General features: G+C 39.6%; 1 protein-coding gene and 1 long non-coding RNA gene across 14 annotated transcripts in view; one reads left to right on the top strand and one right to left on the bottom strand.

The window, feature by feature from the left end:
• Positions 1–11,309, bottom strand: part of NFIA (nuclear factor I A) — a 597,699-nt gene that overhangs the window by 319,729 nt on the left and 266,661 nt on the right. The window lies entirely within an intron of this gene.
• LOC144333142 (uncharacterized) lies at positions 1,057–3,797 on the top strand. Its single transcript, XR_013401545.1, has 2 exons — positions 1,057–2,006; positions 2,194–3,797. It is a non-coding gene; the product is annotated as an uncharacterized LOC144333142 (long non-coding RNA).

Below are 11,309 nucleotides of genomic sequence, written 5' to 3' on the forward strand. Positions count from 1 at the left end.
CAGACCACAGCCCAACTACAGCATTAGCTTTTTGAATGGCAATGTCACACTGCTGGCCCCTGTTAATCTTGTGGTCACCATACACTCTTGGGTTAGCTGTCAAAGTAGGGTTTCTCCACCCTGCTTTTGTATAATGAAGTTTCTAATCCTAAATGCAGGATGGCCCATTCCAAGCCTGTTTGTATTTAACAGAAAATGGGGATTTTCATCCCATTTTTATCTTACCAATTCACTCCCCAACTGCACCAGAATGCCCAGAGGTAATAGCCTTTCGGAAGGAGCTTTCCCATGCTACATTCCAGCAGAATAAAACAATCTGAAAATGTTCTTGCCCGTTTTATCACTGAATTCTCCATATCCCAGGCTATTTTATAAATAGAATTTTTCCCTACAGAAAATATGTAAAGCCACTACGAAGAGAAACCTTTTCTACACACAGAAAACAAGATAATTTCTCATTAGTCTTGGAACAATACAGGTCTACTCTAAGTTGTTTCTTATTCTGGAGTACAAAATTTGCATTTTATAATGTAAATTTGGACACTGTATACTAATTTTCTCCTACCCATTGCATCCCCCCACCCCACCCCCGCCCCCCAAAAAAATACAGCCAGATATTTACCAACATCCTGGAGGCAGCAAACAAACAAACCTGGAGGTTTTTCTGCAGGCAGTAGTATGGAATGTTGATTGCGTTTACTTAGCTATCAGTATGTAACAAGCTGTAGAGCCTTCAGGCCAGGGGTACAGAAAAGTGTAAAGGAAGGAGCTATGTTTTAAAAAAATGTATATGGGCCAATTTTCAGTACTTATCTCAGGCTTGCAGCCCCACTGCCTGCCTGTCTCAGGGCCATACAAGGATTTAGAGCTTAGGGGGCGAGTAGTCTCATGGCATTTAACTCTTTGGATATTCCTATCATCATTTATTGGGTATCATTCGAGTTTGGTGGAGCCCAATGTCTGGATTTCTACCAGGTCATGCATCTGCAGGAAGAGCTATTCTTCCACTGAGTTTTCAAAACATCCTGCTAATTTGACCCATTAGCAGATACCAACTATTTTTTTTTTTTTGTAAATTCCGTAAGTATAGAAAACAATGTTACACCTCCGTGGGAGATGGCAGGAGAAATATGCTTAGCCTGATGCTTATCAACATTAAAACTTAATAGTTTAGCTCATGACATAGTCTTTAATTTAAAGAAGAACGGGAATACATCTGTTTGGGGGTAATTTAGGTAGCAGTGCCTGAAGGCAGGAGGAAAGACAAGATCACTTCCCAATAACTGTACATGTTCATGAACAATGCCACCACAGCAGGCATCAGTGACTCAGAATTGAGACAAGAGAGAATATTATGAAATCTCATAGTTAGGAAATGCTGATCTGTATCAGCTACTAACTCCTCAGACTAGCTTTCAGCAAAGTTACCTTCTTTCCTACTTTCTGATCCACAAAATAGATGCCCAGAAATCCCTCGGGTGAAAGACAATCTCTTTGAATAGCACCAGCCTGGATTAAGAGTCAGCTATAGGCCCACTTGCTCAGCTGCAGCAGCAAGCTGCACAGAGCCCCTCAGCAAAGGCTGCCCTGACCAGTAGCATAAGATACGTGCACTTCAGTTACCTAATAATGGGAGCTACATGGGGAGTTCCGCACTATCCTCTGCATGTTTTTTTCTTCACTTTTATCCTCAGAGTAACCAAATGTGTTAAGAATTGTTTCTGTTTTACAGCTTAAGAAACCAAGGCCCAGAGAGTTTTGTTCTTTTTTGTTTGAGTCAGTCTTGCTCTGTCGCCCAGGCTGGAGTGCAGTGGCCTGATCCTGGCTCACTGCAACCTCCGCCTCCCGGGGTTCAAGTGGTTTTTGTGCCTCAGTCTCCCAAGTAGCTGGGATTACAGACACTCAGTTAATTTTTATATTTTTAGCAGAGATGAGGTTTCACCATGTTGGCCAGGCTGGGCTCCATCTCCTGGTCTCAAGTGATCTGCCCACCTCGGCCTCCCAAAGTGCTGGGGTTACAGGCATGAGCCACAAAGCCCAGCCCCAGCGAATTTAAAATGACTAATTCTAGCCAGGTACAGTGGCTCACGCCTGTAATAGCAGCACTTTGGGAGGCCAAGGTGGGTGAATGAATTGAGGCCAGGAGGTCGAGACCAGCCTGGCCAACATGGTGAAACCTTGTCTCTACTAAAGATACAAAAAATTAGCTGGGTGCGGTAGCGCATGCCTGTAATTCCACCTACTTGGGAGACTAAGGAGGGAGATTTCTTGAACCTGGGAGGCAGAGGTTGCAGTGGGCTGAGATGGCACCACTGCACTCTACCCTAGGAAACACAGTGAGATCTTTTCTCAAGAATAACTAAACAAACAAACAAATAAATAAAATGACGAACTCTTTATCAGAAAGTGAGAAAGCCAGGATTTACCGCAAATCTGTCAGGCAACAAAGACTCTTTCCACGTCTAAGGGTGGTGGGGTAAGACCACTGTATTTTGAAAATAACTTTGGCCAGAGCAGTGGCTCATGCCTGTAATTCCAATACTTTGGGAAGCTAAGGCAGGAGCATCATTTGAGTCTAGGAGTTTGCGACCAGCCTGGGCAACATGGTGAGACCCCGTCTTTACAAAATATACAAAACTTAGCCCTATATGGTGGCATGTGCCTGTAGTCCCAGCTACTTGGGAGGCTGAAGTGGGAGGATCAATTGAACCTAGGAGGTCAAGGCTGCAGTGAGCCATTATCTTGCCAATGTACTCCAGCATGGGTGACAGAGAAAGACCATGTCTCAAAAACAAAAAAGAAACAAGGAAAGCAAATATTTTGTTTTACTAAGAAATTGGGGAAAAAAACCAAAAAAAAACCAAAAAAACCTCTTGTTCTTGACTTCTCTGAAGGGAAAAGTTACCATAATCATTTCTCTCTTCACTCCATCTAATTTGGCCTCCTTCAATAGAAAAAAAAAGAGGTGGGAGAGAGAGAGAGAGAAAGAAAATACGCTAACAGTAAGTATAGAGAGTGTTTAATTTTTACATGCTAATTAATGCATAAACAACATCTATCACAACTGGAAAAGATTTCACAGCTTCCATATTTCTTCTTCCAAACAAGCAAGAGGATCATAATCAACCCTGGCAAATCTCTGCTAAAACTTAGGCTTAACACCGTGGGCAACCAAAACACCTATGCCTGAGGTAGACAGATTTTAAAGCAAAGGTCTTTAGTGCAGGTTGCCTACCTGGAATCACTAGAGGAGCTTTAAAAAATGCTAATGCCCAGATCCCACTCCAGGTGATTCTAAATGGGCAGCCAAGGCTGAGAACCAGAGTCTGAAAGCAATGGAATAAGGGTTAAAAAAATAATACAAAATAGGTTTATTTAGAACTCATTCAAGGATGAAAAGAGCCAGAAGCGAGAGAGATTACATATCCCCATAAATTATATGACAAATGTGATCTTTACAAGCTATGAACATAACTGTACTAGTCTGTCATCCAACCACCCCCAAGAACCAGGCCAACACTGAGTTCCAGTCCTAACTCTTCTATGCTAAAATGCAATTCACGTAGCCTTTCTGAATCTCTTTTTTCCTTATCTGCAAAATTAGGTCAATAATAACTACTTTGCCGAGTTGTTATCAATATTAAATGAGATGGTAAGGTATACAGGATGTTAGGCATGCAGCACTTAACAAATATTTCAACCTACTCTCTCCATTGGCTGCTGTGGGCTTCAAATAATTTGCTTCTTACGTTTGAGTCACCTTTCCTTCCAAAAGCTATAAGCTTCTGTCCTCTAACATTTTCCCTTAAACTTATCTTGATCCATAAGATTATGCACACAATATTTACATTCATAATCCAATTCTCACATATTTATAGGATAGTTCGCTTGAAACCACTCTTAACTCAGTGGAAGTTCCTTCTAAATATGGGGTACCTATTTTTGAGCACCTATTATGTGCCAGGCATTGTACCAAGTGTTCTATACTTACTATTTTAATTTTTAAAAATTCGTATAAAGCCTCTTAGGGAATAGATTTATCTCATTTTATAGATGATAAAATTGGATTTCACAAAGGTGAAGTAACATGCACCGAAAAAAACCCTCCCCAAACAAAAAAGCTAGTAGGGGAAGTTGCTAGAATTTGAACCCAGGTCTGTCAAAACTCCCAAGTCAGTCCATAATTGTGTCTCCCAGCATATAAAGATCCATAAAATGCTTTGTGCATAGGTGTTAACATGCCAAATTCTGGAAGATTAATAAGTATAGCCTTTATTTTTATATTTCGAACAACATCATAAAATTAATTTCTAAATCAATATTGAAATTCATCCAGTTTCCATGTTTCGCAATTGGTTTTAATTTGCCTCTCATAGGCGTTAGAAAGGCTCCACAGCACCTCCCCCAGCCCTTTTATACTACTCAAGCTTTTTATTAGCCCTAATGTTGATTGCCTTCCCAGGGCATCTACTAGTTTGCGTATAATTTGTCTAATTAAATTTAAAGAAGAGATGTTTCAGGGAGCACCATTTCATCATTTCCTCTTATACTCCATGCTGTGGACTTTAATGAGGGCCTAAACCCTATCTTAACTCAGCCTTAGTTTCAGCACAGATGAACTATGCTTGTTAAGACGGTCTTCAGTTGTCAGGAAAAATAGCTTTATTAAGGTCACGGAATGCACAGAGTTTGATTAAAGCTAATCAAAGAAGAAAGCCAGGCTGTGGCACGGTGATTCCAACCTCAGTACAACATGTTTAACATAACTTAACCTAGCCTATCTGTTAAATGCAGACATAAGATCAGGTTTCCAAAAAGAATGCATGGACAAATGCAGACATATTACATGATGCAGTATATCTCCTGAGTTCAACCTAATGCTTTCAATAAGCAACATATATTTTAAGCTACATGTATGCAAGTGTAAGTGGAGGGTTCTGATTTTTTTTCAATAGCCCTTGCCATTTAAAAAAAGCTGGGGTAGGGGAGACTACATACATTCTTTCAGATTTAAAATGTGTGCTCTATGGGTATGTCCAGACAAGGGTAAGGATGGCACACAGACATAACTATCTTATTAACCTGAAAGTTGGTTTTCTGGTTCAGTAAACCTGGGTGACTGTCATTAGCAAATGTAATGCTAAGGTGGTCAACACTAACAATATTTTGGAAAGTTCTCCTAAGTGGGGCCTATAATATTGATTTAGGTTTAAGAAAATTCAAATCCCAGCACTTTGGGAGGCTGAGGCAGGAGGATAGCTTGAGCCCAGCAGTTTGAGACCAGCCCACGCAACATAGGGAGATCCTGTGTCTATAAATAACTTTTAAAAATTATCCAGATGTGATGGCACATGCCAGTAGTCCCAGCTACTTGGGAGGCTGACACGGGAGGATTGCTTGAGCTTCAGTTTCAGGCTGCAGTGAGCCATGACGGCACCACTGCACTCCAGTCTGGGCAACAGAGCAAGACCCTATCTCAAAAAAGAAAAAGAAAATTCAACAATCAACAGTTAGGTAACAAGATGCCATGGTAAAAATTTAGGAACCTAAAGATGTAGGTTACAGTCTTGACTTAAAGAACCCAGTAGCATGACCCTGCAAAAGATCCTTGGTCTGGGCTACCTGGGCCTCAGTTCTCTTAAAAGCCAAATGACAGCAGCTGTATTAAATGATCCCTTAAATCTAAAGGTTCTATCTTTTTAAAGTTCATTTCCAAATCTAAATTCTTACAATACTTTTAAAGTCTGCTGCAGCCTATACAGTTTTCTTCCTAATTTAAAGTAATATGTTAATATAAAGAACCTCCATATTACTTGTTTCTTAGATTTAAGAATTCCGATAAAAAAAAAATAAATGTGGGAAAAGAATGGGTGTAAAGCCTTGAGTTGTTCCTAAAATAAAACGTAATTGTCCTAATGATGCCATCTTTTCTCTTTGTCAATACCATTCTATTTTCTTTTCAGTTTCTATCTTTTTCTCTTCCAGATGTGCAACTCTGGGACATATTATTATTAAAACACATAAGCATATGTATATATATACATTTTTTAAAAAATTATTTTTATTTATGATAATAGAGACAGGGTCTCCCTATGTTGCCCAGGCCTGTCTTGAACTCCCGGACTCAAACAATCCTCCCACCTCAGCCTTTCAAGGTACTGGGATTAGAAGCGTCAGTAACCTCATCCAGCCTAAAAAGTAAATTAGAACTAATTCTATGACACGGACTTTAGTTTACTATGTTAAAATGCATGATTATCAATCCAGCATATTAACAACTAATAAATACTTCAACTTAGTCATCAAACAATCTTAAGAGTGGTCATAACTAAAAGACTCGAAGTCATACATTATAGCTTGTATAGTTCAAACAGGTAAGAAACTTCATGAGACATGCACTCAAGATTTCTGAGTACCACAGAGTAACATGGACATGAGAAAAGAGCAGACCCCGCTTTCCACTACAGCCTGACTCACCATCTTTTTCTGATTTACTGGAGGTAATGGAATACAGAGGCTTAGTAAGAACAGAGGAGAGCTGTGCATAATGGGATTTAAATAATCTGATTTTCCTAAGAAAAGAAATTGAGAAGCAAAGAGATAAAGGATTTTCTGTACACACACACACACACACACACACACACACACACACACACACACACACTCTGTAAAGCACCCTGTAGTTTCCAAAGCTCTTTTGCGTCCCTCAGATATCATTTAATCACCACGAAAACCCACAAAAGGCAAGGAGAGCAGATAGTATTATTCCTTTTTTGTTTTGTTTTTGAGATGGAGTCTTGTGCTGTCACCCAGGCTAGAGTGCTCACTGCAACCTCTGCCTCCCGGATTCAAGCGATTCTCCTGCCTCAGGCTCCTGAGTAACTGGGGTTACAGGCATGCGCCACCACGCCCAGCTAATTTTCGTATTTTTAATTAGAGACGGGGTTTTGCCATGTTGGCCGAGCTGGTCTGGATCCACCCGCCTCAGTCTCCCAAAGTGATAGGATTACAGGCGTGAGCCACTGCACCCGGCCCCTATTATTCCTTTTTTAAGAGACGGGGTCTCACTATGTTGCCCAGGCTGGAGTGCAGTGGCTATTCACAGGCACAATCGTAGCCCACTACGGCCTCAAACTCCTGGGCTCAAGTCATCCTCCCACCACAGACTACTGAGTAGCTGGGCTATTCCCAATTTTTTTTTTTTTTTTTTTTTTTGAGACGGAGTCTCGCTCTGTCCCCCAGGCTGGAGTGCAGTGGCCGTATCTCGGCTCACTGCAAGCTCCGCCTCCCGGGTTCACGCCATTCTCCTGCCTCAGCCTCCCGAGTAGTTGGGACTACAGGCGCCCGCCACCACACCCGGTTAATTTTTTGTATTTTTAATAGAGACGGGGTTTCACCGTGTTAGCCAGGATGGTCTCGATCTCCTGATCTCGTGATCCGCCCGCCTCAGCCTCCCAAAGTGCTGGGATTACAGGCGTGAGCCACCGCGCCGGGCCCCCAATTTTTTAAAAAAACTGATTGAACCAGAGCAGCAAAGAAGCTAAGTGATTTCAGCAACAACATATTCTTGATTAATGGCAGTGATGGAACCAGACTCCAAGTTTTCTGCATTCTAACGGTACCCCTACTAGGCAATGCTGTCAATTTACATTCATTTTCTTCACTCAACACATATTTACTGAGTATCAGTTATATGTCAGGCACTGTTCTAGACAATGGGAAAACAAGAGTGAACAAGACCAGTAAGTTCCCTTCCTCATAAAACATTCTAGTGTACATATGCATGTATTTATAATAACTATAGTTTAATATATATAGCTTTTCATACACTTTTCTATACCAGCCAGTTTATGAGACTCATTAAAAATTAAGACCACATATAAATATTTATTATTTTTTAAGAACTGCACTCATTAGGTCAACAGAGAAAAAAACAAAAAAAACCCCAGCCACTCCCGCCTCCCTTCCTTCCTCATTCCTCCACACAGCTAGCCTTTTAAAACAATCTAAGTAAACAGCAAAGTAACATCTATTTGAGTTACACATTGGTTCACATGCTGAGAAGAAAAAAAAAAAATGCCTATAAAAGTCTTTAGAAAAAGGAGAGGTTCAAAATTATGGAGAGGGCTTTTTTAAAGGATCGTTTTAAGCATACACAGGATCTTAAAGAATGCACATGGACATCTTGTTTGGAAAAAGTTTGTTCTTTTTTTCTTTCGTCTTTTTAATCTACACAAAGCACAGTCTTAAAAAGCCTGGGGGGGGGGGCAGTGTCTGCTCCCCATCTCTAGTTCTGTTGCTGAATGAAAGATCGACAGGAAATTAACGCAGTGGTAGGGAGTTGCTTGCCAAGAGTGAACTCTGAAACAAAAGACCCACTATTGTGTAAGAAAATCTGACATCTACACCCTCAGCCATGTTCTAAACTTCAGTAATCCTTTAGTATGATCTATGATTTGTTGTAAGTTTTTAACATGTATATCTAAAGTGTTGTGTTACTCCTCATCTTCCAACTCCTCCTAAAAAAGAAACAGATTTTAGTTTCTTTGGTTCCTTTCTTCTTCCCTCCCTTTTCTCCTTAATTGTCTTTTTAGCCAGCAACAGAGTTAGTCAACGAATTCAACCAGCTTCCTTCTTTCACCAGCCATGCCAAAAGACATTACCTTTGTGGCTTAAAGGATTTCAACTGCTCCCAAGTTATCTGAACTTACGGTACTGAGGTTTGTTGTTTTGGACTGATGTTTCAGAAAATGCTCATTTCTTGATCCATTAGTGAACCTGACATGGCGGTATTTCCTCATTTCTAACAGTCTTTATAACATTAATATCGTGAAAAGAATACTGAAACTGATGGTGGAAGTCTAATCTAAGAATCTAAAACTAAACCAAGTCCTCCTCGGGTGGATCCATGAAGTTTGATCCATTTATGGGATGAAGTTAAAAGGGGAGATTTCTTTTAGTAATGGGAGTGGACTGCCTGGCCTGATGTTCAGTGCTGATCTCTCAGAGAACTTTTCTGAGGTATTTTCCTCATTCTTTTTTGACCGAATGACATAACCAAAGCTTAGCATATCTTCAGTGCTAATCTCAACAAGCAAATTGGGTTTACTTCATTTCTACCAATTGGCTTACCTATATTTAATTGCTTCTACAGAAGTGTATAAAATTTTGACCTACCAAAACACAATTATGTTACTCTGCTATTTAAATAGGTGCCAGTAAAGCCAGAAGTAGGAACAAGTCACCAAAGTATCAGCTGTAGAAGTTTTCTGGGCACACTCCAAAAGTCTACATCTGCTTGGCAACAATTCAGTGAAGAGATACGGTTACTCTTTTAACAGTAACAGAGCTTTCCCAGGCTTCAATGTATGAAAAACAGCTTGGGCTGTATGAGAAAAAAATTCAACCAGATCTGCAAAAATCACATACTTACTATTCTGCCTGATCAACTTAAAAATTACTGCCATAAATGAAACAAAAATCATTAATGACATAGTTATCAGAGAGTAGCCTGTTCACATGGTTTGAGAGATCTTTTTTTTTTCCTTTTCTTTTTGCAACATAAACACTTAAGCATTTAGTGATAAAATATTAAAAGCTAAAGGCTCCAGATCCAATGAGTACAAGTTGCTGATATAGCATCATATACCAAGGAAAGGTGTCAAGTATGCTAAAATATGGCTCTAGCTTAGACATTAGGGGCCCTACTCTTCCCCTAATATGCTTGCCTTCTTCCTACTGTCCACAGTTAAACGCACACATCAGCACTAAAATGCATCCCCTTAAAATCTAGGGAGGAATTTCAACACATCTATGTCAATGAACAAAGTAATTGTCACATTTATTCACTACAAACAGATCTAGACACTGTTTTTAATTATAACATTAATTGATCTTTTGTAATCACTAATTAGAATGATAACATCACATTTAGTTACTTTCCTAGCCAGAGTGAACTTCCAATTGCTGGAAGATCCATCAGTGAAGAAGAGGGTGAGGTGGGCAAAAAAGAAAAATTTAGCAAAAAAAAAAAAAAAAAAGTCGTACTTTTTTTTTTTAAAAAGAAATGTTTTACCACAGTCAAGTGCATTTTATATTTTAATTAATTTTGTTTCGTGTAAAGATTTCATTTAGTCTCTTTGCAATTAGAGTTTATATTGGTATTATATGAAATGTTGCCCCACTGTTGGGAAATTATGAACAAGGAAGACTAGGTTGATGACCAGAAAAGCTACCTTTTGTGCCTTGAAGAAAAAGAAACATCATATGAACCTGTCATAGCTCTAGTCTGTGAGAAATGTAAAGGACTTTAATGGGTATTTTAGTAGAACCACTTAAAATTAAGTGATGAATTGGAATGGGAAAAGTTATTCCAATAAAAGCAAACAAATTAACTAACCTGACCTTGGTCCACATAAAAGATTCATTTTCTTAATGGAAACAAACTATTTGAGTCTAGCTCAGGTTTAACCACTGAAGTGTATGTGGAACCTAAATTAAGCTATAGAAACGTACACCCCCCAGACACTCAGGTGCACACACTCAAGGAGGTGAGAGTTCTTACAGCTTCGGGATTTGCCACTGGTATGGTCTAGTAAGACCCACTTCTACAACTATTACCATATGAGTCAGAAACCTGTTAAGACCCAATTAACAAAATTGTTATGCATCACTGATGCATGTTTTGTCCAGAGCTTAATTCCATCGTTTTCCTAAGTAAATTCTGTCTTTTCTACTCATTAACTTTCTCTTCCCTTGGGTACAAGTACCAACTTCTCTCCTGTGTTGTTTAAAAAGGTTACAGAAGATCTAAAAGTTACAGGGCAATGTGTCTTTCTTTTTGTCCATGACTTAAAAAGAACAAGATGACTTCTGTCTTTGTTATACATTTGGTATCACTGATGCTGTAAAAACCACGAGTCTCCCTGATTTCACTGGCAGTCTGAGAGGTAACATCATGTAAACCCAAGACAACTGGAAATAGCCTGGTATTTTTCTCTTCTTCCTACCTGAACAACCAAAACTGTTTTAATACAAAGTAGAAGTGATTGCTGAATAAGGAAGCATAAGAAAAGCTTAGAGTGTAGGCTGGAAAGACTATCATGCTTGAAGCAATCAATGACATTGACTTTGGCTCTTTGGAAAAAAAGAAGCCAAAGAAGGGTCTTCTTACCAATATAAGAACCACCACACTGGGTCAGTTTCTTTGCCTATCAAGCCAAGATTCTAACTCTAATGGGCACACCCCCTCCGCCCTTTCGTCAGTGCACAGTCTATAGGAAGGTATGGTTGCTCTCTGTAGGATTAGG

This window comes from Macaca mulatta, chromosome 1, assembly GCF_049350105.2.
Source record: "Macaca mulatta isolate MMU2019108-1 chromosome 1, T2T-MMU8v2.0, whole genome shotgun sequence".
Classification (NCBI taxonomy): Eukaryota; Metazoa; Chordata; class Mammalia; order Primates; family Cercopithecidae; genus Macaca; species Macaca mulatta.